The sequence below is a fragment of the Vipera berus genome (assembly GCF_964194415.1).
Source record: "Vipera berus genome assembly, chromosome: 12".
In the NCBI taxonomy this organism is placed as follows: domain Eukaryota; kingdom Metazoa; phylum Chordata; class Lepidosauria; order Squamata; family Viperidae; genus Vipera; species Vipera berus.
In genome coordinates, this window is record NC_138215.1 from 19,198,630 (window position 1) to 19,222,946 (window position 24,317).

The 24,317-nt window shown below is 43.6% G+C and overlaps 1 protein-coding gene across 1 annotated transcript in view; it reads right to left on the bottom strand.

The window, feature by feature from the left end:
* The window catches only part of LINGO1 (leucine rich repeat and Ig domain containing 1), a 193,749-nt gene that overhangs the window by 115,802 nt on the left and 53,630 nt on the right, over positions 1-24,317 (bottom strand). Inside the window, exon 2 of the mRNA XM_081337729.1 lies at positions 22,565-22,608. The gene's annotated coding sequence lies outside the window, so the exon portion shown is untranslated. The remainder of the gene's footprint in view (positions 1-22,564; positions 22,609-24,317) is intronic.

Here is a 24,317-nt window from a genome sequence, read left to right on the forward strand (position 1 = left end):
GGAATGGATGATAATGTGCAACGGAACTTGTAAAACCCTTCCCTTCGAATAGTTAGCAGCTGACCTCAAATCCTTTTCATTCCTGCCCACTGGATAACCCTGGGTGGACCCAGAAATCACCCCTTGCCAATCAAGGCTCTTTCCAACCGACTAATTACTGCAAAAACCAGCATTCGGTTAAATTACTGCAATTCCCTCTCCTCACTTCACACAAAAAGGAATTAAAACAAATTGCTAGCTTCCCACGTACGTTTTCAGTAAAGGACATGTGCAAGTGTCAGTTGATTTCCTTGGAAATCTGGCCAATTGCTGAAAAGAATCGTTGCTAAGAAGACCAGCCATCATTTTTCCGATCTTAATTAAGGTCATAAGTTAAGGACTACCTGTACGTGCTTGGAGTAGAGAAGTGATGTTAACTTCTGGAGAACTTGTTGAACATAGCAAAATAGCAGAATTGGAAGGGAACATGGAGGTCTCCTAGTCCAACCCCCTGCGCCCGCAGGAAATCCTAGGTCATCTCAGACAAATGGTTGTCTAATCTCTTCTTAAAACTTCACAACTTCTGGAGGCAAGCTGTTCCACTGTTTAATTGTTCTCACCATCAGGAAATTTCTCCTTGGTTCTAGGTTGCTTCTCTCCTTAGTTAGTTTCCATCCGTTGCTTCTTGTCCTGCTTTCAGGTGCTTTGGAGAATCACTTGACTCCCTTTTCCTTGTGGCAACCCCTGAGATATTGGAATACTGCTATCATGTCACCCCTCATTCTTTTCTTCATTAAACTAGACATACCCAATTTCTCCAATTGTTCTTCATATGTTTTAGCCTGTTGTTGTTGTTGTTGTTAGTTGCGAAGTCGTGTCCGACCCATCGCGACCCTATGGACAATGTTCCTCCAGGCCTTCCTGTCCTCTACCATCTTCTGGAGTCCATTTAGGCTCACGCCTACTGCTTCAGTGACTCCATCCAGCCACCTCATTCTCTGTCGTCCCCTTCTTCTATTGCCCTCAATCTTTCCCAGCATGAGGCTCTTCTCCAGTGAGTCCTTCCTTCTCATTAGGTGGCCAAAGTATTTGAGTTTTAGCTTCAGGATCTGGCCTTCTAAAGAGCAGTCATGGTTGATCTCCTCTAGGACTGACCGGTTTGATCGCCTTGCAGTCCAAGGAACTCGCAGGAGTCTTCTCCAGCACCATAGTTCAAAGGCTTCAATTCTTTGGCGCTCAGCCTTTCTTATGGTCCAGCTTTCACTGCCGTACATTGCAACTGGGAAGACCATAGCCTTGACTATACGCACTTTTGTTGACAGGGTGATGTCTCTGCTTTTTAGTGTGCTGTCTAGATTTGTCATGGCTTTCCTCCCCAGGAGCAAGCGTCTTTTAATTTCTTGGCTACAGTTGTTTTAGCCTCCAACCCCCTAATTATCTTTGTTGTTCTTCTCTGTGCTGTTTCCAGAATGTCAACATCTTTTTAGAAGGATGGATGCAGTATTCCAAGGGTGGTCTTACTGAGGCCTTGTAAGCAAGTTGCAATTATTGTTGCTTATCTATGTGCAGTTGTGTTTGCATGCGAAAGAAAAGGCAGTTATTCTAGGAACATTGGTGATTTGAAATTTAGTTATTTTCTCATTTTAGTCAAATGAGCCTACCTACTTTGCTGCTGAGCCAATGGTGGAAGAAATCTATGTCCCAAAATATTAACGTTCCTCAAATCTGCACTGGGATTTTCCAATTAAAAAATGTATACCTGAAATGAGTACATTGGGAATGAGTAAAGGAATGTGCATATTTACACATGGATTCACATACACCCATGAATACCTTCTTTAGGATAATCATTAAGAATGCAATACAGTCGGGGATTTTCGTGGTTGCCAAAATACATATATTAGGAACTGCCTGCATTCTAGCTTTTTCCCACAGGTGCATGGTACACTTTTCTGATCCACAAAAGCCATTTCATGTCTAAATAGTTTAATAGATATGCAGATATTAGAAATATTTTTGCAAAAAAAGTTGTCTTTACTAAGAAAAAAGGGGGGAGATATTTTAAACAACAAAAAAAACCCCACATGTCTGAACAAGAAAGGACTTGGATGAAAGCGGTTCAAATGAGCTGAGGGATTCAGCAAAACAAATCGAGCCAGGGGGAATTCTGGGAGTTGAAGTCCACACGTCTGAAAGCTGCCAAAGTTGAGAAACCCAATTCTGTAGAAACGTGCAAAAAAGCCTTGCTAACTATTGGCAGCGCACTGCAATGCCCACCGCCTGCATGATTTAATCTATTTTTAAAATGTTATTTCATTTTGGATAATTGTGGGTGGCTTGAGGGAGATCTTCTGACATTTGAAGATATTTGTGTTGTCAATCACTCTAAAAATCCAATCCCATCTCCACCAGTGTTGGATTCCACCACTCCACCATCAGATATCTGTCACAAAGACAGATTTGACCCAAAACAGCCATTCCATCCTTTTATATATTATGAAGCATAAAACATACAGTAATAGGATTGCAAAGGAACCTGGAGATCTTCAAGAGTCTAGACCAACAGGGGTAGGCAACCTTGGCTCTTTTATGACTCGTGGACTTGAACTCCCAGAATTCCTGAGCCAGCCACGCTGAGGGGAAAGGGGGAGGTTTCCAAGCTGAGCCTTGCTGGCTCAGGAATTCTGGGAGTTGAAGTCCACAAGTTATAAAAGAGCCAAGGTTGCCCTACACCATTCCAGACAAATGACTGTCCAATCTCTTCTTAAAAGCCTCCAGTGTGGGAGCACCCATGACTTCTGGAGGCAAGTCGTCCCACTGGTTAATTGTCCTCGCTGTTAGGAAATTTCTCTTCAATTCTAGGTTGAATCTCTCCTTGAGAACTTGCCATCCGTTGCACCTTGTCCTGCTTTATGGAAAGCTTTCAGGTTAACTCTTCCCATCAGCTGTTCAGAAGCACCTGCACTCAGCTTGAAAGATGCAACTCAGAGGGAATGTAAGAGGAGTTTATTTAACAAGGATGAACGCAGAACGTGGCCCATGGAGACCTCTGCAGAAATTAATATGATCATCCCCGTTCTCCTATTTTAATTAATGTGCTCCCGAGACTCCACACAATGCAGGCCCCCATATCAACACATAAGTGCTTCTCCTCTTTCTGAGGGCTGTGGGTTTATGTTCTCAGTGCACGAATGAAATAGGTGCATTGCTACAACAATCACACAATGAACGCATGAAAGAAATAGGGGAGACGTGATAGCAGTGTTCCAATATTTGAGGGGCTGCCACAAAGACGAGAGGGTCACGTCTTTGTCCAAAGCACCAGCGAGCAGGACAAGAAACAATGGTTGGAAACTGACCAAAGAGAGAAGCAACCTGGAATTAAGGAGAAACTTCCTGACAGTGAGGACAATTAACCAGTGGGACAGCTGGCCTCCAGAAATCATGGGCACTCCATCCCTGGAGGTTTTTAAGAAGAGGCTGGACAATCACTTGTCTGAGATGGTCTAGGACGTTCTCCTGCTTGAGCGGGGGCTGGACTAGAAGACCTCCAAGGTCCCTTCCAGCTCTATTCTATTTTAACACCACCCCCACCCTCACCCCCACACAGAAACACTTCTTACTTTGCATGCTTAGTGCCAGCTATGCATATAAAGAGAAAGCAGGTTTTCAAAATGTTGGCAATCCCATCATGCCTTTTGATCCCACTGGATGGGAGGTTGCCATTGATGTATTCCGAACATTGTGGGCATGGTGTCCTCCCACCACCTATCAATCCCATTTCCTGACTCATGACATTCGCCTTTCACTCATTTTTCTGACTCTGATGTACTTGCAACCTGGTCTGCTCACCATCTAGGCACCTGCTGGACTTCTGCGGCTGGCCTGGTTGCCCTCAAAGGAAGAAAGTTGTGTGTGAAGACTCGAATGCCCATAAAATTGTAGGGACAAACCAGTGGCCTCTAAACCACATCTTTTTGAGGTCTCTACTAGCCACAACTGTCACAAAACAGCAGTGTGCCCTCCTGCTATTTTGAACCGGGACAGACCCACAAGCTACGGTGGAGTTCAGCCTTAACAAGGGCTTAATATGAGCTTTCAGGAACAAACCTTCTCTCTCTGTGTGTGTGTGTGTGTGTGTGTGTGTGCGCGCGCACACACACTTTTCTTCAGCAATTTGCAGGTACTGTTGACTCCTCGACTTCCCTGTCAAGGTGATTTCCTATCTTCCCAGGGTTTTTTTTTGGCTTCTTGGAGTGATTCCAATCATCAATATAGCATGCATGATATCAACGTGATCCTACACAGACAATCAGAGTTAGAAACCCAGAAGCTTGACATCCCAGAATAATTTTAAGGAAGGGCAATTCCCTGACAGCTGTAGGACATGTCCCTTTTGCAAGCCACCAGAGAGACCTAAGCCAGTGGTTTCCAGCAAACACCTTGTCACATCTGAGAAGAAAATAAAAAGCAGGACTTTTCATTCATGGAAAAAAAACTCGTGGCAAGCCATCTCTTGTGCTTGGCAAAGTCCTAATAATCATACATCATGAAATGTGTGCTAATGACCTTTGGAACAGCAGAAAAGCAGGAGGTCTTGATGAGAGGAGGACAGCTTCTTCAAGCCATCGTTGATGGAGAATCAATAAATAAGCCAAGTCAGGATTTTTTTTCCCCCTGTAACCTTCACAGCAAGGATCGTGCATAAGAGGGAATGCATAATTACCTGTATAAATTGTAACAAGTGGGAGGCTTCTAAGCTGTCAATAAATCTTGATTCTTATGGACCACGATCCTGTGTACTCAAGATTGACTGCAGCCAGTCTTAATTGCAAGGAGCAGCTGGGTCACAGGCAGCTCGGCTTTCTGAATGAGGAATAAGGAGGGGGCATTTTAAAGATCTTGACCTCTGATGCTACCCATCAGTGTTTCCTTCCCAAGGACCTTGGGTCACCAAAGAGAGTCAATAGCAGGATGCAACGGTAGGGAGATTGAGCGGCAATTATCTGGCCAAGAGTATTCAGATTCAAGGGATATGACTCCATTTGAACGGAGGCATGGACCAGCCTAAGAGTGCCTTGATAGTTGATGCTGTCTTTCAGCCAGAAGTTAGCAGCCAGGAAGCCAGAGGACAAAGCACAAGACAAAGCAAAGAGGAAGTCCCAAAGAAGTCATAGATCAAAAGATTAGATCCAGCAGTCCCAAGTAACTCAAGTTGTGTCCCCATTTTCCTTAAGAAAGGGTCACCTGTCCTAGAAAGTCCTGCTGTAATCCCCCCTGGATTACAATTCTCTGAACGTTACTACCTTTAGTTCACTACACAGAGCCACTCAGAAGCTTGGAGTGCCTGTTAAGACCTGCTGATTCATAACGATGGACAAAGCTGTCCCCTGCCCAGAGTTGAAGATCTTCTTCCAGAGATTCCAGGTAGCCTTCCATCCAAACATTCTTAGGTCTAATTTCATTATTAGGATTCCTACATGACAACAAAATGAGTTCCTCATGGGTAAACATTAGTCTCTACATAGAGACCTGTGGCAGTCCGGAGGCAGACCATAGCTTCTAACCCTGGTTTGGTTGTTATAAAGGAAAGAGAATTGTTCTTCATCTTAGCTGTTGGGAAACTGATCGCCACTCTGGAAGGAAGGATCAAGCAAGGACCTAGCTTGGAGTCCTTGTGAAGCCACACTTGGCAGACGTTTGATCTCCCCCAAGAGCCATAAAACCTTATCTGGTCCTTTCCCAGGGGAAGGCAAGCAATCTGGGGAGATTCTTGTAACATGGGTGGTAAGTAATAAAGTTATTGACTTTTGATATTCATGAGTGGTTCTGGTTGCTTGATATTAGCTTAGCCATTGTTACAATAGACTGGAACCCTTGTTTTGAATGTTCTTGTGAGCCCTCTGACGTGGTTTTGCAGTGAAAGACGGGGTGCACCTCTGCTGCACCACACAGGCCCAGTTACACTTCATAGACTTTAGATGAGGCCAGACTTTGGGGTTCCCGCCCCCCCAAAGGAGGAGACGCTTTGGTTTTTCAAAGCTTATATTAAACCTTTGTTAAGGCTGAAACTCTTGTCATAACTTGTGTGTGTGTCTCCTGTCCCCAAAGCACATCACACTCATATCGGAAGCACCTGGTTGAAAGGATTAGCCAGTATTGTCAGGTGACACCCAGTTGCGGGGCTCTTCATGTCCCTGGCAGGAGCTGAAGAGAAGGATGGGGGCTCACACCACCCAACAGCCGCAGTCAGCTCTTGAACGTGGGCTCCAACCCAGCATCCTAATCACGTGCCTCACCTGTCCCCAAATAGCAAGAAAGCACACGGCTGGTTTGTGACAGTTTTAGCTGGAAGAGACCTGGAGAAGAAGAAGTTTCGAAGTTTCCACAGTTTGCTCCCCACAGTTTCATGGACATTCAAGTCTCCAGGCACAACTGTCTCATTTTGATGGCAACAAGCCCAGCATCCACAATCCAGTAGTTACTGCTCTGCCCAGTTTTGCAGCCACTCACGGTGGTGACCGACAGGGAGAAGAACTTAGGTCCACATTTCCCCCCCCCCGTGACACACGGAGCATGCCCAGAGCTCAAAAGATGGGCAAAAGAAGGGGTTAATTGGGGAGCAGCCTGGTCTCCAGACCTGGTGATAAATTAGCCCAGGGACCCAGGCATTTCATGCAGCTGCTTTTCCCTCTGCCGGTATGACAATGTGATTAATTTTCTCTGCCAATTAAGCTCATTTATCATCACCACGTGACTCCTGCTTGCAGCCTGGAGGAAGGCAAGGCAAGGAGACTGGGAGAAGAGGGAAGGTGGCAGAGAAGGAAACTAAGGCGGCAGGGTGTGTGTGTGTGTGTGTGTGTGTGTGTGTGTGTGTGTGTGTGTGGGTGTGGGTGTGTTGGTGGGGGTGGTTAGCTGACCAGAAGGGAGCGAAACTCAAGCCAAGCGTATGTGCATTGTTCCCAGCCGCTGATTCTGCTAAGGAGGTGAGAGAGGAGAAGCCATCTGTTGAGGAACGTGGAGTTTAGGTACCTGCGCTGAACTGAAGGTTGGGGCTCAGCTGCAGCCCCCATTCTGATGTTAGGGGAACCTCCTGGCTGGCCCTAACGAGGTTGGGCTGACCATTTCTCCTGCAGCCTTTTTAATACCGGTGATGGTCCACAACTTACCACTGTTCATTCAGTGGCCATCGGAAGTTACAACACCACTGGAAATAATCGTTATTTTTGGGGGGCAGGGGTCTCTTCTCTATGCTCCTTAAATGTTTCATTACCAAACTAGGTAACATCTTCAGGGGTTGGGAGTTGGGATGAAGTGTCTTGTTGGTCGGTCTTGGGACTGGTTGACTCACAAGACTGGTGATTCAAGACCAACGGACCCCCCCCCATGACTATATATACAAAAAAGACACCCCAAAGATGTTACCTAGTCTGGTAACGAAACATCCGGGAGCTTAAACAGCAAGCTCAAAGCACAGGGCCCTGCCCACAGCCACCACCCAGGCTACGAATATTCTCAATAATAGTCATTAACAGTTTTAATGCCCAACCTTAATTATTTGAAGTTATTAAAATAATAGAGGCTGGGTATAAATAACTGAAATAATAACATGTTTTAGGCTAAACAATTCCCCTTCTTTTTTCTACCCCCATCCGCCTTTCATTTCTTTCCCTGTTCTTTCCATTTGTTTATGCTGGCTTTCCACTCCATTCTTCCAGTAATTGATTGTTTTCTGCAATCTTCGTGTGTGTGTGTGTGTGTGTGTGTGTGTGTGTGTGTGTGTGTGTGTGAGAGAGAGAGAGAGAGAGAGAGAGAGAGAGAGAGAGAGAGAGAGTCAGAGAGTCTCTCTCTCTGTGAGTGTGTGTGTCTGTGTGTGTCTGTGTGTGTGTGTGTGAGAGAGAGAGTCTCTCTCTCTCTCTCTCTCTCTCTCTCTCTCTCTCTCTCTCTCTCTCTCTCTCTCTCTCTCTCTCTCTCTCTCTCTCTCTCTCTCTCTGAGTGTGTGTGAGTGTGTGTATGTGTGTGTGTGTGTGTGTTCAGAGAGCTCAGGGCTACAAACCCATTCCAGAAAAGCAGACTAATATATTGTATTATCCATGCCTGCAAGTCTCTCTTAAAAGCATTCTAGTACATCCAAGGCTCCGGGCTTCTTTCTATTCATTAATTCAAGAACTTGTTTGCAGCTATCAATTTGTTAAAAGAAAAAAAGGGTGGGTGGCGGAGGGGTGGATGGAAATGACATAATGTGCTGACCGGTGGAAACCAGAAGCCCTGAGGTTCTAGGAATTCATTTATATAATGGACGCCAACTGCATGAAAGATCTTGCGACCGAAGGGGTCAGTCTTGAATATACCTCTGAAAGAACCGGCAGGAACAATCTCAACTGCCTCCTTTCGCTCTCTAAAAATTAAAAAAGCTGCAACGGAAGAACAAGCCCTTCAGCCCCCGAGATGTTAGGGACCTTAAATTTGGGGCACAGAGGTCCTTATGTTCACAAAAACAGGACCAACATCGGGAGTACCTCAAAATCCAGTCTGGATGGACAGACAATTGCTTTGATTACCGGCCATTCTTACCCTAGCTACTTCATGTCTATGGAGATTCTCAGTCATCATCATCATCATCATCATCATCATCATCATCATCATCATCATCATCATCATCAAGTTGGAAGGGATCTTGGAGGTCATCTAGTCCAACCCCCTGCTCAGGCAGGAAACCCTATACCATTTCAGACAACTGGCTGTCCAGTCTCTTCTTAAAAACTTCCAGTCTTGGAGCATTCACCGCTTCTGGAGGCAGGTTGTTCCACTGGTTAATTTTTCTCACTGTCAGGAAGTTTCTCCTTAGTTCTAGGTTGCTTCTCTCCTTGACTGGTTGCTTGTCTCAAAGGGGCTTTTCCAAAAGGCATCTGGATATGTTTTTTCTTGAGGTAGAAGATGTTTCACTGCTTAAATACCTACTTAAGTAGCTACTTAAGAGAGTACTTACTTAATCTACTTTTTCCTTCTTGGCCAACAGTTGAGTGTGCACTACATGAGCAAAGCCAGAAGAAGGTGAGAAGATCAACTCCAGTTTCAGGTAACCTTGAAAATTTTGGCGGCAATTGTCCAATGGCTTACTTAACAGTCTTGCCTATCGGCCAACATCTCATGTGAGAGGAGGTTTCCCAGTATCGGTGATCTGTTGACACTTTCATTACTCACTCCTGATGCTGACTTGGCCAAAGATCTCATTCTCCTTAAGATGAAGCTTCCCTGCTGGACTTCCCTTACTGCTAATGGAGGGATGCTATGGGCTAGCCCCTTACCTCACTTTTCAGACTGTTCACTGCCCTGGTATAACTTGGGCACCATTGATTTGTATGGATCAACATCTGAGCCTGACACTCATAAGAACAAGTCATACTGGTGGAAATCCCTGGCTTATGTCAGCTAAGAGATGTACGTGGGATGAAAGCCACAAAGGTTATTGGCGTGCAACTTGTAGCCCTTGAATGAAACTCATGGTGGAGGAGGGACGCCATCTGACCTGACTGTCTCAGGAATCCTTCGGAAATCTCTTTGAGAAAAATGTTCTTCCAAGTCACAAAATATGCCAATTCCACTCATTTTATTTTGGAAAACAGCCTTGAAAACGGAAATCTTCTGCACACAAGCTAGGGGTAGGTTTATCTTCTGAGCTGGTCCAACACAGAATGGATGGAAGTCAACCATCTCAACCTAGACTGCTAGCAAATATTGGAAAAAGATTTTCCAAAAAATTTAGCCTAAAAGCGAAATCGGGCTGAATCATAGACAGCGCATTATTGTTTTCATGCAAGGAAGTGTTTAAAACTGGGAAGAATTCTTAGGAAATAAGAACAGATGGGGTTTATGTATTATGGATTAAAAGTGCAGGAACCCTCATGCTTGTCCTATTGTCTTCCAAGATCTTCCAAAGACTGCCAAGCAAGGCAAAAATTATGTTGCCCCTCATGAATTAATTCATGTCCTACTTGATGAAGTAGCAAAATAATTAGTGAGAAAACCAACCTAGCTTTAGCCAATAGGCTTCATTTATTACTGCTACTATTATTTTTTTAATTGGCTTTCTATTTTCCCCTGTTCATTGCCTGTAATAACTATATTAGCCATTCGGCTGATGTAATGAATAATAGCACCGAGGCCTCTTTCAGGAAATCAATGCTTTCCAATATTCTTACATTTAGGTGAAACCCTCCTCCTTTGCCATCTTGCTAGAAATTGATATGGGGAGTGAGGGAGGGAGGGAGAGGAAGGAAGGAAAGAAGGAAGGGAGGGAGAAAGGGGGAGGGAGAAGGGAGGGAGGGAGGGAGGAGAAAAGGGGGAAGGAAGGAGAGAAGGGAGGGAGGAAGGGGGAGGGAGGAGAAGGAAGGGAGGGAGAGTTGCCAGATTTACATAACTTGCTAGGCTAAAATACAGTTGGTTACTTGGGATTCAATATTTGCTGAGAATACTTTGGTACTATTTCCCTGGCTCTCCCCCCCCCCCCAGAATGAAGACCTTTGCCACGAGCTAATGGCACAGGATGTTGAAGGGGTAAGATTTCTACACATGCCCCCCTTCTCCTTTCCAGTATATTTTCATTCATTTGCAATACCCCACCCCCAACTCTGTAGCGATACTGCTGACATATGATGGATGCTCAAAGCGTCACATCAAGTTGCTTGAAAGGCCAACTGTAGCCACGTGTTGGGGAAGGAGAGAATCAGGATCAGGGGAGGAGAATTTAACTCTTTGAAGTCCTGATCAAAAGAATTACTTCTTCTAAATCTGTTCTCGGTCTTGGGAGGGAAGTTTCCACTGATACCACCAAAACATTTATTCTGCATTCAGATTGATTCTAGACAGGTAGGATGGTGTAAGGTCCTTTCCAGAAGGAAAATACTGAGAACCAACCAACCTTCCTTCCTTCCTTCCTTCCTTCCTTCCTTCCTTCCTTCCTTCCTTCCTTCCTTCCTTCCTTCCCTTCCCTTCCCTTCCCTTCCCTTCCCTTCCCCTCCCGTCCTCCCTCTGGCTATGTAAACCATCTGCCACGCCAAGGGGGGGAAAAAGAGATTCTACAGAAACATGGGGGCAGGTGGTGGGCATGGTATTTTCAGTCCTAGCAGCAACCGCAACCTGTTTGCAAAAAAGAAGGGCTGGTGGGTAGGGGGTGGGAGGAGGACTCCCCCCCCACCCTTTTCCTGTTTTCCCTCCAAAGGTAATCTGAGCTGTCAAGATTGACAGCACAGCCATCTGTTTGGCGGGAGAAATACTCTTTTCCCAGTGTGAAAAGATCTGTAGATTGGGCTTCATCCCACCCAGGCATATATATTTTTGTGGGATTCATGCCGGAATAAGATTTCAAACCCACCATTTTAGATGCCTTTTTTGTTATTATCATTTCAGAGAAATCAGGATGTCAACTGAAGCTTCTATAATCAACGGTTGCGTTCATATAAGAGACCAAGAATAGAATAGAATATTTGGAAATAGGCTTCTTTGCTGAGGGAGCCCTCGACTCAAGCCTAAGACAAGTTAAGGCCAAGAAACCTTGTGGGGACCCACCAGGAGAACAGATGGTGATGATCATTGTGCTGTGGATGTCTCTGAAGCCCAAAGAGGGGACATGCTGTGGCCTGCTCTTTGCTAAGTCACAATGGGAAGGAGAAGGAGGAGGAGGAGGAGGAGGAGGAGGAGGAGAAGAAGAAGAAGGAGGAGGAGGAGGAGGAGGAGGAGGAGGAGGAGGAGGAGGAGGAGGAGGAGGAGGAGGAACTAAATTTATTGCCTCCTCCAAATCCACTGGACTCTGGGCAGTGAAATGGTGTGATGATGCCCTCAAAGCTCTTCTTTTATTTTCCGTTTTGCTGCTGTTGTTGATGTTGTTTATCTGCTCTTTTTTCTCTGAATCATCCTACATCTTTTCCTGCCTTCTTCAGCTACCTACTCACACGGCTTTCCCATCTGATAGAACACCCATTTGATTTCTCCTTCACAATACTGCTAAAATATCTCTGTCAAACTCTCCGACTAAATTCTGAAGTGTAATTTTTTAATGAAGCTTTTTGCTAAAAGCTGAGCTCTTTGGGCTGTCATTAGTGAGGACGAGACCCTGGGCTTCATTCGTGGATGATGGCTTATTTGCTCACGGCCCGCTCTGTAATTGTCTATTTTCCTTTGGAGAGGGTGAACAAGATCCAAATCAGTGTCTAGCTTGTCTCAAGCTATTGAACGCCAAGAGCACCACGCAAAGATTTCATGGGCTGTTTTTCAGATGAGACATTCCGAATACCTTCGGGCAATTCCTCTGAATGAATCGGCTTTATCAAGTTAGAAGAGATCTGTCTTTTAAGAGTTATGGAGTGGTAGGGTGGCAGAGTGGTTGATATGCTGAGCCAGGAGCAGGAAAACTAACACCCCACTTTCAGTCATGGAGCTGCTTCCAAACAAGAGCATACAGAGAGGTCTCAAACATGGCTCAGAGGATCCACTCTGGTTTGAGTTTCCATAGGTGCCCATCCTCAAATATGCCCTGGGATGAGCAAATAAAATCTTTTACGTGGGGTTTCTCAACCTTGGCAACTTTAAGATGGGTGGACTTCAACTCCCAGAACGTCCCCAGATGTCTTTGTCACAATCCAACCAACCTCACTGGCTTTCTCTGATGGGGAAAATTGGAAGAAGGGATAGTTGTTTACGTTCTTGAGCTTCTGGATGGCAAGGCAGAGTGTAACTCTTAACAAATATGTGAAAACATTTCCTCCATGGTTTATTAATGGTCACCATCAATGAGGAGAATCATCTGGGTTTATTTTCTAGCCTGGAAAGTGAATCAAACGGAAGAATCATCTTCATCTAGCTTGGTTGACCTCCATAACTATAAGTTCAGTTATTTTGGGGAGTTGAATGTAATATTAATTGTCTGGCCTGGTTTTTGAAAGATAAAGAGTTTTATTACTATGTAGGGTGAAACTAAACCTCACCATTGTGCTGTTGCCTGAGTTTTTCATCCTTCCATAGACAAGTAGTGTGCTGAGAGTTCACGTGGATTACTATGTGAAGAATCTTTCTGTATGGTGTAGTGTTTTATTCACACAAATGAGTGCACCAAAGAGAACCTCAATGGAAACTATTTTCATTGCAGCTTAAATTGGAACTCTCTTAATTGTAGCTTGCCTTTGAATAGCCTTTCATCAATGTAGAGTCACTTGTAGACCGGGGGTGGGGGAGGAGAAATACCTCCACAAAGCTGCAATCCCAAATCAAAAGAGCTTATGATCCAAGTCAGAAGGAATGTCAACACACTCTTAGTTAAACCCGAGTAAATATAACAACAGAAGCACATAGCAAAAACAACAAAGACACTTGCAGCACCTTGAAGATAGGGGATTGTATTTTGTGGAAGCTTAGCCTACATAAAAATGAGTCTTTTGATACCATGAGGCCCTGTTATTGACATTGCAGTCTATTAACATGGCTTTGAAAAGCTCTCAAAGAGAATAGAAGGAACAGCAATGGATTTTTAATGGGAAGAAAGCCACTCATCTTGAATTCCAGAAGTCAGAGCTTTTACACCCCAGTTATAAGAATGCATTGATAAATTGAGCAAATCTGGAGAAGGCTACCAGATGGGCGAAAGGACTAGAAATCAGGTGCTATGTGGTATGGTGAAAAGATCTGGGTAGGTCCAGCTTTTAGAAAAGAAACTTAAGCAGGAACAAGGTGACTATCTTGAAATATCTGATGGTTTATCACATTGTAAACGGGTTGGACTGCTCATTTGCTCCAGAGACTAAGACCAGAACTCATGGGTGAAACTTCAGGGATGGAGATACAGGTGAGACATGAAGAAGAACAAAAAGAACTGTCAACCAGTGGAACAGCTTGCTACATGGAATGGTTTCTTCATCTTCACCAAAGATTTTTAAACACAGCTTGGATTGTCATCCACTAGGGATAGTGCAGGTCCTTTTGATCCTATGAGTGATTCTATGATTCTATGAGTGATTCTATGGTTGATTCTATGACTATAAATGGTTCTTTGGTTGATTCTATGATTGAGTCTATGATTCTAGATTGAGTCTATGGTTGAGTCTATGATCCTATGATTGATTCTATGATTCTATGACTGTGTCTATGGTTGAGTCTATGATTCTATGGTTGAGTCTATGATCCTATGGTTGAGTCTATGGTTGAGTCTATGATCCTATGATTGATTCTATGATTCTATGACTGTGTCTATGGTTGAGTCTATGATTCTATGGTTGAGTCTATGATTCTAGATTGAGTCTATGGTTGAGTCTATGATTCTATGATTGATTCTATGATTGATTCTATGATTCTATGACTGTCTATGGTTGAGCCTATGATTCTATGGTTGAGTCTATGATCCTATGATTGATTCTATGCTTCTACAATTCCTTCTGTGATTCTATGATTCAGTCTACAATTCTATGATTGATTCTATGATTCTATGATTCATTTTATGATTCTATGATTCAGTCTAGATTCTACAATCCTACAAGGGAGTTTAAGGAGAGACCTTTCAACCAAGAGAGGCATATTTGTCCCAAGATGTGGCAGCCTTTAACGCCAATAAATGTCCTTCATCTCCTGGAACAGTTCCGCCAGAGGTCAGATCCGCAGGTGTGCAATGCACTCAGGGTGCTGAGTTCTTTCTATTAGGTATCTTAATATGGAATTGAACTTCTGGCTTTCATCACCTACTTACAGAAAATGTAACAGCCACAGAATACTTTTATGCTTCTGGCAACAATGGGGTCAAAGTGATCTGCCCTGCAATCAGAGATGAATTACCCCCCCCCCAAAAAAAAGAAAAGAAAGAAAGATTTGTAACGACCTTCTCACTTTCCTGGTTTATTGCAAGAAGATGAACTTGAGCCAGAGAAAACACAATAAGGAGCTGTTTCCAAGTGGAACATGAAGAGAGTTCTTGAATAGGGTTCCGAGGATTCTGTCTGATTTGGGTCTGTAATATTTCCATAGCTGCCCATCCTCAAATATTCTCTGAGATGAGCGAAGAAAATCTTTAAAGCTATGTCTCTTGCTTTAAGATGCATGGACTTCTACTCCCAGAATTCTCCAGCCAGCATGGCCCGCTGGGGAATTTTGGGAGTTGAGGTCCATCCATCTTAAAACTGCCAAGGTTGAGAACCTTTGCTTTAAAGTACGAAATATGTCAATTAAGAAAAGTAAAGGTAAAGACTTCCCTATCAGCCATGTCCAACTCTAAAGGGCGTTGCTCATCTCTGTTTCTTGGCCAAGGGAACCAGCATTCTCTGAAGACAATTTCTGTGTTCATGTGGCCAGCATGACTATACCCCCAAAATTGATGTCTATTGCTGGTCTATGACCGTAATAAAGTTATATTCTATTCTTCTGCTAGGTGGGCAGGAGCTCATCCCATCATGAGGCGCCGGGTCTCCAACTTGGGCTGCATGAATTCAAAGAGCTACATCAAGGGACCAAAAAGAAAGGGTGAATGACCATAAGGGTTTGGGTAAGAAATGGGTGTCAGTGTGTTTCTCAATGTTCCCATTTATTCATTGATAAATGTGTCTCCAAATAAACATTTTAGAACATCTGCAATTTGTTTGTAGGCTTTGTCTTAGACATCTAGGTGTCTATTTCTTGTTTTGGGATGCATTTAAACCAGATAGTACTAGGTAGGGGAATGAAATTGAAATGTCAACAGGAAGAGAAATTTGGAGAAAGGGAGCAGGTAAATTCCTTTGTAGCAAGGTGCTAAATATGTCCTCTTTCCACGAAGCTCCAAAGGGTGGAGCAAAGTTTCACCAGTAACAGGAGCAAACAAAAGATGGGTTCTGTTCTTCCATCTTACCTCTTCGTTCATCTCGCTGGCTCCTCTGGAAATAGCCTCGCACAAACGTCCCTTTGAATCTGTCCTCACCCATCCTGTTCCTTTCAAATTATTACTGACGCATAATGCTTCTTCTCCATTTCACCCGCCATGGCTTCTCTTGATTGACTGCTCTTGGGACTTTCTCTGGATTATTGCATAAACCGAGGAAAGGGTGGAGAGAAACACTTACAGGAGGGGCTCGTCGCCCTTCGCCTGTCTGTTTCCCCCACCATTAAAGACCTTCCTCCCTTTTTTACATCTACAGAGGCAAAATGTGAGGGGTGGTCCCATCGCCCTGAGTTTGGCCCCAGGAGGACCATCATTCAAGGGGAAGGTGGTGCCATCCATAACTATTTAGTCCTGCTCTTTCCAAAGCTCTTCACCCAAGCATTTTCAGATGCTTCCTCTGTCAGGCGTCATTTAGCCTTGTGGGGGGGGGAAGGGGGGCTGTGATGCAGCCGAACAGCTGGTCCTGTAATTGGAATTTAGGTGTTTAATCTCACGGTGACAATTCATAATAGAAGCAAGTTCCTTAATGCTGAAAGATGAACGGGTGCCTATCTGCAGAGCGGCAGAAAACGGAAAATGAAGAGACAAAGCTCAGATCTATCGCAGGAGTGAGGGTCTCACTCCTTTTAAGGGATGAGAAAAAGAAGGGCATCGGAATATTTATTTTTTGGAGGGGGAAGCAGGTGGTCTTCTACCTGATTTTCTCAGGGCCGGGAGTGCAGTTGCCTCTTTCCTAATGTGGCCTTCACTGGGAGACAAGGGTCCTGTAGAGGTCAGGATCCTGTAGAGAGATGACCTTGAGAGAAATAGGTAAGAGGGCTGAAATATTACTTATGTCCTAAGAAAGAAGATGATATTTGGAAGTCATACGGAGAGGTTCTTCCTGGGATCTAAGAAGGATTGAGAATGATGGATAGATAGATAGATAGATAGATAGATAGATAGATAGATAGATAGATAGATAGATAGATAGATATGTATACAGCATGTGTATATGTGTGTTATGTGTGTGCATGGGTAGATATATACTTTCTTTTGAGAGCAGGCAACAGAATTTCACTTTTAATGTAAGCCAGTGTACTCAGACTAAAAAATGACAATAAAGGTTAACTTATCTTATCCACCTAATTGTGATTTGAGTATTTAGCAACTGCCATGTATTTACAACTGTTGAAGCATCCTAGGATCTCCTGATCAGTATTTACGACTTTCCTAGCAGACTCCTAACAAAGGGGAAGCCAGATTTGCTTAATGACCATGATGATTTGCTTAACGATTGTGGCAAAAAAAAAAAAAGATTGTAAAATTGGGTGTGACTCACATTAGGACTTTGTTACTTAGTGACATAAATTTTGGTCCTAATGATGCTCGACAATCAAGGATTACCTGCAACAGAACCTTGTAAGCCTGGCTGGGCTTTGCCTCCCTCCCTCTTCTATCCCAGTGAATATCCCAGCTCAGATCTTGCTAGAGATCAGCAATTTCTTTGTTTATGGTCAGCACTTCACATTTCTGCTAATTATCCCCAGATATTATTCATTATGTGTGTCTCATAAAAGCCAGCACTCAGCATCTAAGTCTCTTAACTTATCTGCAATCCACCAACTTTGTGTCACTTCTTCTTTGAACTCTCCAGGGACAACTGTTCAACCCCCCCCCACCCACCCCACAGCCTCAGAAGCTCCCCTAGATAGTTTAGAGTCAATCAGTATCACACAGCTGAATATCACAGGGACATTACTTGGGAACAAGTTGGAGGAGGAGGAGGAGGAGGAGGAGGAGGAGGAGGAGGAGGAGGAGGAATTGCTACAGGAGTTTGTAGGAGATGACCAGGCTGAGCCTAAGGGAGGGAGGGGTCAAACAGTCATCAGTCTCGAGTCCCTTTGTGCCCACAAGAGATCTAAGTCCAGCCCACCTTGAATTCTTTCTACTCTTTATCTCCCACTAATTTTCCATGGCCGTTAGTAGTTCAGATTCTTGTGGAGAGTTTATAATAAGTCTTTATAGCCATTTGAACTGACTGGGTCTCCTGATTTTCCTGGCACTTCACAGAGATGCGTTTTATACTCCTGAAGGAAAGGTGGACCACAGATCTGATGAATCAACCAAGCTTGCTGACTAAATGCCATAATAAAATGAGTGGAACTGAATCAATGGGGTAACAGGAGAGTATTTCCAAGATCATCTCAAAATGAAAGGTTTTCTCTGCCACTGGTTTGTTCAGAATGAGGAGGAGCTCAAGCTTCTTGATGCCCCATGATGCTACACATCACTTAGACCTCCATCCCTGCAAGAGGTCCTGTAGCCATATTCACCAAAGCCAAAAGGGAAGATGGCCACTGCAAGGAGGAGGCCCTTTTCATTTCAGAGCTTGCCATCAACGTGAAAGAAGATGGGGGCACTTAACAAGGAAACCTCTCATCTGCTCCTAACAGGCTTTCAGCATAAGGCCCGCTGACAGCTAAGCTCTGGATCTACTTAAAAGATCAGATGGAGGCGAGGCTGCTGCTGGAGAGAGAGGTGGACATGACTCTCACTATCATTTCCATCTGGGCTTGGTGCCAACAGGCAGCAGCAAAGGAGAACTCTGTTGCCAGCTGGGCAGCCTTGTTCCTCCTCCTCCTCCACTCTCCTTCCTGAGGCTAGGATAGCAAACAACGGTTCCCATCTCATGTTTATTTGCACGTTATGGGCATTTACGTTTAGGTGGGTGGAGAACTTAGTTGGTTTGTTAATCTGCTTTCCAAACAATTTTCAAGCTCCCCGCTACACAGCGTTTGTGGTGTCTCCACCTGATCAGCTCTGGTGTTGACTTCCTTCCCGCTTGAGCCACCACTGACGCTCCCCTCCAAATCCAACTAGGAGAAATTGACCCTGGTCATCCATCCGATCCCATTCACTTTCCTATGTTGTGTGTGCTCCCATCCATGTGCTGGTGAAAAATTGTGCAACACCCAATGGCAAGGCACCAAAAGTGGTTCAAGAAGCAAGAGTCTGTTCTTACTTTGGAGGGAGAAGTATGCTAGCATTTCATCAGAGGAAGGTTTAGCTAAAAAAAGGACATTCCATCATGAATCTTCTATTCCAAAATCACTTAATGATCATCTTGGATGGAACAAAGAAATCTAGATTTCTGCCGAGTCCAGATCTTGCAGATGTTTATTGAGAACTCACCTCCCACCGTACAATAGTTGAGAAGAATTACACGACATCCAAGAAGCTTCTACCGGCAATCCTGAATTAATTCTCCTTTGAACCTGATGGGAATTGCTCTGATGTAGTTGTCCACCCCTATCTCCAGCACAACCACAGCCAAGAACTGCTCTATCTACCACCATGCAAAAATATCTACCAATAATCCAGCAGAATTTCCTAATTTAACATAGTCACAAACAACTGGAAATATCTCTCCTATCCATGAGCCTTCAGCACTGGGCTGAGCTGCCCAGTTTGCTTAAAGAGGGGAGGTGGGGAGGATCCCATGTTGCCTAGAATGAGCCAAAATGCTGAGTTTGATTTGTAAGGCTGTGAGCGTGTGTTACATGAAGCTTGCTTGTTTGGCTACTTTATGGTTCAATGTACTGTATTGTGCAAAATGGGTTAAAGGCAGCAATCAGGTTCAGCATCTTGTCAACATGGAGCCAACCCTCCCCAGTGGGTTTTGTCATCCAGCTCCATGTTTTCCCAGTTCCAGGTAACCAATTCATTTCTCACTGAAAGAATAGAGCATCACCTTGCAATCTGTGATGGGTGAAGATCATGTCAGAAGCTCATTCTTGAATGGCTCAGGTCATCCAAGAAAAGAGAAACTAAAATTACACCAAGGAGCATGAAAATAGGGGAAATTTGTTCAAAATGAAAAGAAATATGGGGTGGGGTTGTTTTTTTGAGGGCCTTTGTATTGCACTGCACATGTCCCCCAGGGCAGTGTTTCTGAACCTCAGCAAGTTTAAGCTTGCTGGCTGGGGAATTTTGTGAGTCCACACATCTTAAAAGTCGCTGAAGTTGAGAAACACTGCCCAAGGGCATTTCTTCTGGTACAAATGCCCAACGAGACACATTCTTCTTGACCTCACCTGTGAAAGCCTTTTCAGCAAAAGCAACCTTGCAATTTGAGAAGGTTTGGAGTTTTGTGGATGTCAACCATGTATGTTGATTTGCGATAGCAAGCTGGGAAAATAATTGCATGCATGCTCAAATGACTTCTATAAGAATGTCCAGGAATGAGCAAAAGACCACAGTGAAGATTATCTGCGCAAAACTCATGGAGGAATCAATTACAGAAAGAGGGGATGAAACGTTAACTCAAGTTCAGGCGAATCACATCAAGCAAGCAAGCAAGCAAGCAAGCAAGCAAGCAAGCAAGCAAGCAAGCAAGAAAGAAAGAAAGAAAGAAAGAGAAAGAAAGAGAGAGAGAGAGGGAGGGAGGGAGGGAGGGAGGGAGGGAGGGAGGAAGCCATCTTCCTTCTTTGCTCTTTGACAAAAGCAAATTATTTGTGAAGGTAGTAGGAAAATATTAAATGCCAACTCCTTGTTCTCCCTCCCACTATTCAACAAATCCCACTTGCAGCAACCTTTGCAATCCTATAGACTGTTAACCTATTTCTTCCAGGAAAGCAATGAAGGATGAAAAACGCCTCCACAAAAACTGAATCTGATGACTGCAGTTGAATGAAGAGATAGTAACTAGGCCGACTTTTTGATAATTCCTCTCCAGACAAGGAGAGATCTTGTGATTGCCCACAAGTGCTCCAGACGTGCTTTGAAGTCAATGGATCCTTTGTCATCATCTTCTCAGCCTGAGAACCAGGGGGCTTTCCACTGTTAATTTCAATAGCTCCTCTCTAATGACGGAACTCTCTGTACTTTGAATTTGGAAATGAATTTTCAAATACTATTTATCCGTCACTTCTAAACTGACCCTTTGTATTGCTTGAATTGATTAGACTGGTTTAAAATTTCATCTCCGTTTTGTTCTTCCTTCTCCTCCCAAATCCACACAGATCTCTAAAATCTTAAAACAATTAATTTTGGAAAGCAGCTGGACCAACAAGAACACCTTAGAAGTATCCTGTGCAGACATTATGCATCTTCTCCTACTTCTGAATCAACGTGGTTTATTTAGTTATTTATTAAGGTTTTTTTTTAAAAAAAAAGAACAAGCCTTTAATTTGTAGGTTATCTGAGCCCTGTGGGCTGGATGAGCTTGTATTCCAGGCCAGGATATTAAAGGTTTGGGCAACCTCTGCTCCACCTCATCACACATCGCTGATTTTTCTATTACACTATTTTTCAGTGGTTTAGCATTTCTACCTTGCTGGAGGCATTAATTCTGAGAGAAGCAGACCTAACGCAATGGGAGCATACATGTGGGAAAGCTCTTTTTGCATCCACAATGTGCTTTGCTGCCCCCCCCAAAAAAGCATCCTAGCTGACTTTCCTTCTTCTTCTAAAGACTACTGCTCCCTTTGTTACATTCACAAACATCTCCTCTCCTTTCCACAATTCGTTGTTCTTTTGCCGGAAAAATATACAAGTGCAACACAAACCAGATTGATTCATCACAACCTTAAAGTATGAATAACACCCTTAAAAAATAAATAAATACAAGGTCAGCCTTCTGGAATGAAAGACGGGGTGTTGACTTGAAAAGAAGGAAAGGGGGACTTTCTCTTCCTGCCTCCATTTACAATGAAGAAGTCAGAGGAGACTGGGACCCCAATATCGCTACATTCTGCCTTTCTGTATCCGTCCTGCATTCCCACCTCAGATACCAATCTTTTTATCTGGAAGAGAATTGTTGCATTTGAAGGAGCACATTGACATTCCCCACAAATTGCACTGTGGGTGTGTTTATGTCCCTAGTTCAGATGGGAAGTGGAAGCTATCAAACAGAGGGATGTCTTTTGAGTATGACTAAGATGGGGCTTGGGCAATTGTGCAGCACTTCAGGACCATAGACAGCTCCTACTGAGTTCTGCTGGCAATCCTAGCATCCCATCCCATCCCATCCCATCCCATCCTCTATTCCATTCCATTCCATTCCATTCCATTCCATTCCATTCCATTCCATTCCATTCCAATTGTAATAATTCTAAATCTAATTCTAAATTCTATTCCAATTTTATTCCAGCAGAAGCCTCAAGCCAAGATAGAGTGTAAGTGAGATAGATTTTCCAGTTGGTCCTCTTCTACAAAATCAGTGCCTCGTTGTTGTTTTTTATGAGGCTTCCTATGTCTTTTTCAAAGCAATGCAATGCAAACAGATCCAGTACAAAATAGCCAGTGGCTCAGGAATTATTTAGCCAAATTGTTTAATTTTGGCAATGTTGACTACCAACAACTATTACTTTGTGAAATCAGTGTGAGATCCCCATATGGTGTGGTCATTCATAACAAGCCAGATTTGGTCGACTGGTGTTGCCTGCATGAGAAAATATATCCTTGTTTTATTATCATTTAGATGGTACTGTTTTAGTTTAGTTCACTGCCTTTACTTAGTAACAGGAGATTACTTAAGGCCCTTGTGGTTCACCATATATACCTGATGAGCCGCAGCTCAGAGCTACCTGACCATGAAAGTTTGTTTTAATCTACCTGCTGTTTTACTAAAATAAGCAATGAATCTCCACAGGAGTGCAACATAAACACAACACTCTATCTTATAAAATGGAGAGACTTCAGAGCACTTACCAGGAACAGCAGTCTGGCTAAGGTCTTTTGTGTTGACCAGATTCCTGTAAAAGAACACAGAGATGCAAAAATAAGTAAATAAGTTTACAGAAGAGCAAAATCACTCAGCTCAACCCAAACGTTTTGGAAATTTCCATACATCTCAACAAATATACCAAGGCTGTCATAAGATGCATTGGACTGTAAGTATTTATAGGGAAGGACAGGCCTATCAATGCTTATCTGTCTTAATGGCTATGTGAAAACACCAGGAAAAGGCCAGGGGAGCAGTTTACGTAAGAGGAATTCCTGGGGAGCCACAATATGGCAACCCTATGACCCCAAACTTCTGCTTGGAGACTTCCTTGTCCAATCACTGCTAGGTTGGTTGGTCCATCCATCCATCTCAAAAGGGCTTTTCCAAAAAGCAACTGGATTTTCCTGGCCTTTTCCTTGAAAACATTTCAGTTCTTATCCAATAAATTTCTAAACTGAAGAATGAAGAAGTTTCTTGAATGAGAAGTGAAACATGTTCAAGGAAAGCCCAGAGAAAGTCCAGATGCCTTTTGAACAACCGTGACCTGGATGATGGGCAATCTCCATAGACATTCATCATCCATCCATCCATGATCCATCTATCCATCATCCATCCATCATCCAGCCAGCCAGCCAGCCAGCCATCTATCAGATACCAGTTGGATTATTTTGCTTTGAGCCTCCCTGATACAGATATCATTAGCTGATGTGGTTTGCGATGCCTATTTGTACCCAATGACTAAACAAGAGCCACTCTAAGAAAAGGGGAGGATTACACGGTGGACAACCCACTTCTTCCAAATTTTTCCCGCATTTATTCTTTGCTTTCCCACTCCGTTTCCTCCTTTTAATTAAATAGCCTGATTCATGATCTGTGACAAGCAATAAGAAAAGCTTATCACTTGACATCACAACCACCACCTCTGGACCACTCCATTTTAATCCTTTCTCCTGGACAGAAAATTGCTGGTTGCTGGAAGCAGAAGTTCATCTTCACTGATAAGGGCCATTGCTTCCTTAACCTTGTTACCCTCAACCAGCCATTGATGGTGATTAGAAAGAGTGAGACCAAAACCTTGATCCCCCCCAAATGTCTAGATCACTGGTCTCTTTGCAACTCTCACCAAACCAATCGGTTGGATTCACTTCCAGTCCTTTTTAACCACAAGTTGTTTCCATAATGGTTCTGTGTAGACATTTGTGAAGTTTGCTCGGTTTTTTATTTCTTAAAGAAAAAAACAAAAACAAACCAACAAACCAACAACTCAATTCTCACCATCCCTAGAAGGGCTATCAATCTGCTCTACCAGCAGTTTTTCTATAACTTCTTTTTCCATCTTTGACTCCTCTTATCTCTTCCCGACAGGGAATCCAAGAGACTAACAAGACTGCACCAAGACAGAAGCGCCAAGGGAAGGTGTTGCAATCATCTAAGCACTAGAAAAATCAACTCGTTTCTGTTTTGTTCTCTTTCCCTAACCAAATCGCTTGCCCTTTCCCTTTCTTCTAAGACTGGGAGCTATACAATTTGTTAAGATTGATCGCCCACCAAAACAGAAGAAATAAACTCAATATAATTAACTCAGCCTTTCCTTCTGCTGGGAGGGATATTTTTTTTAAAAAAAAGGAATGCAAGAGAGAGAAAACAAAGCTATTCTGAGCCTTTGACCATGTTTCCCTTTTCTGTGGAATAAGAACCCCTTTTGCACCACCATGTGGAGAGAGAGCCCATGTGGGC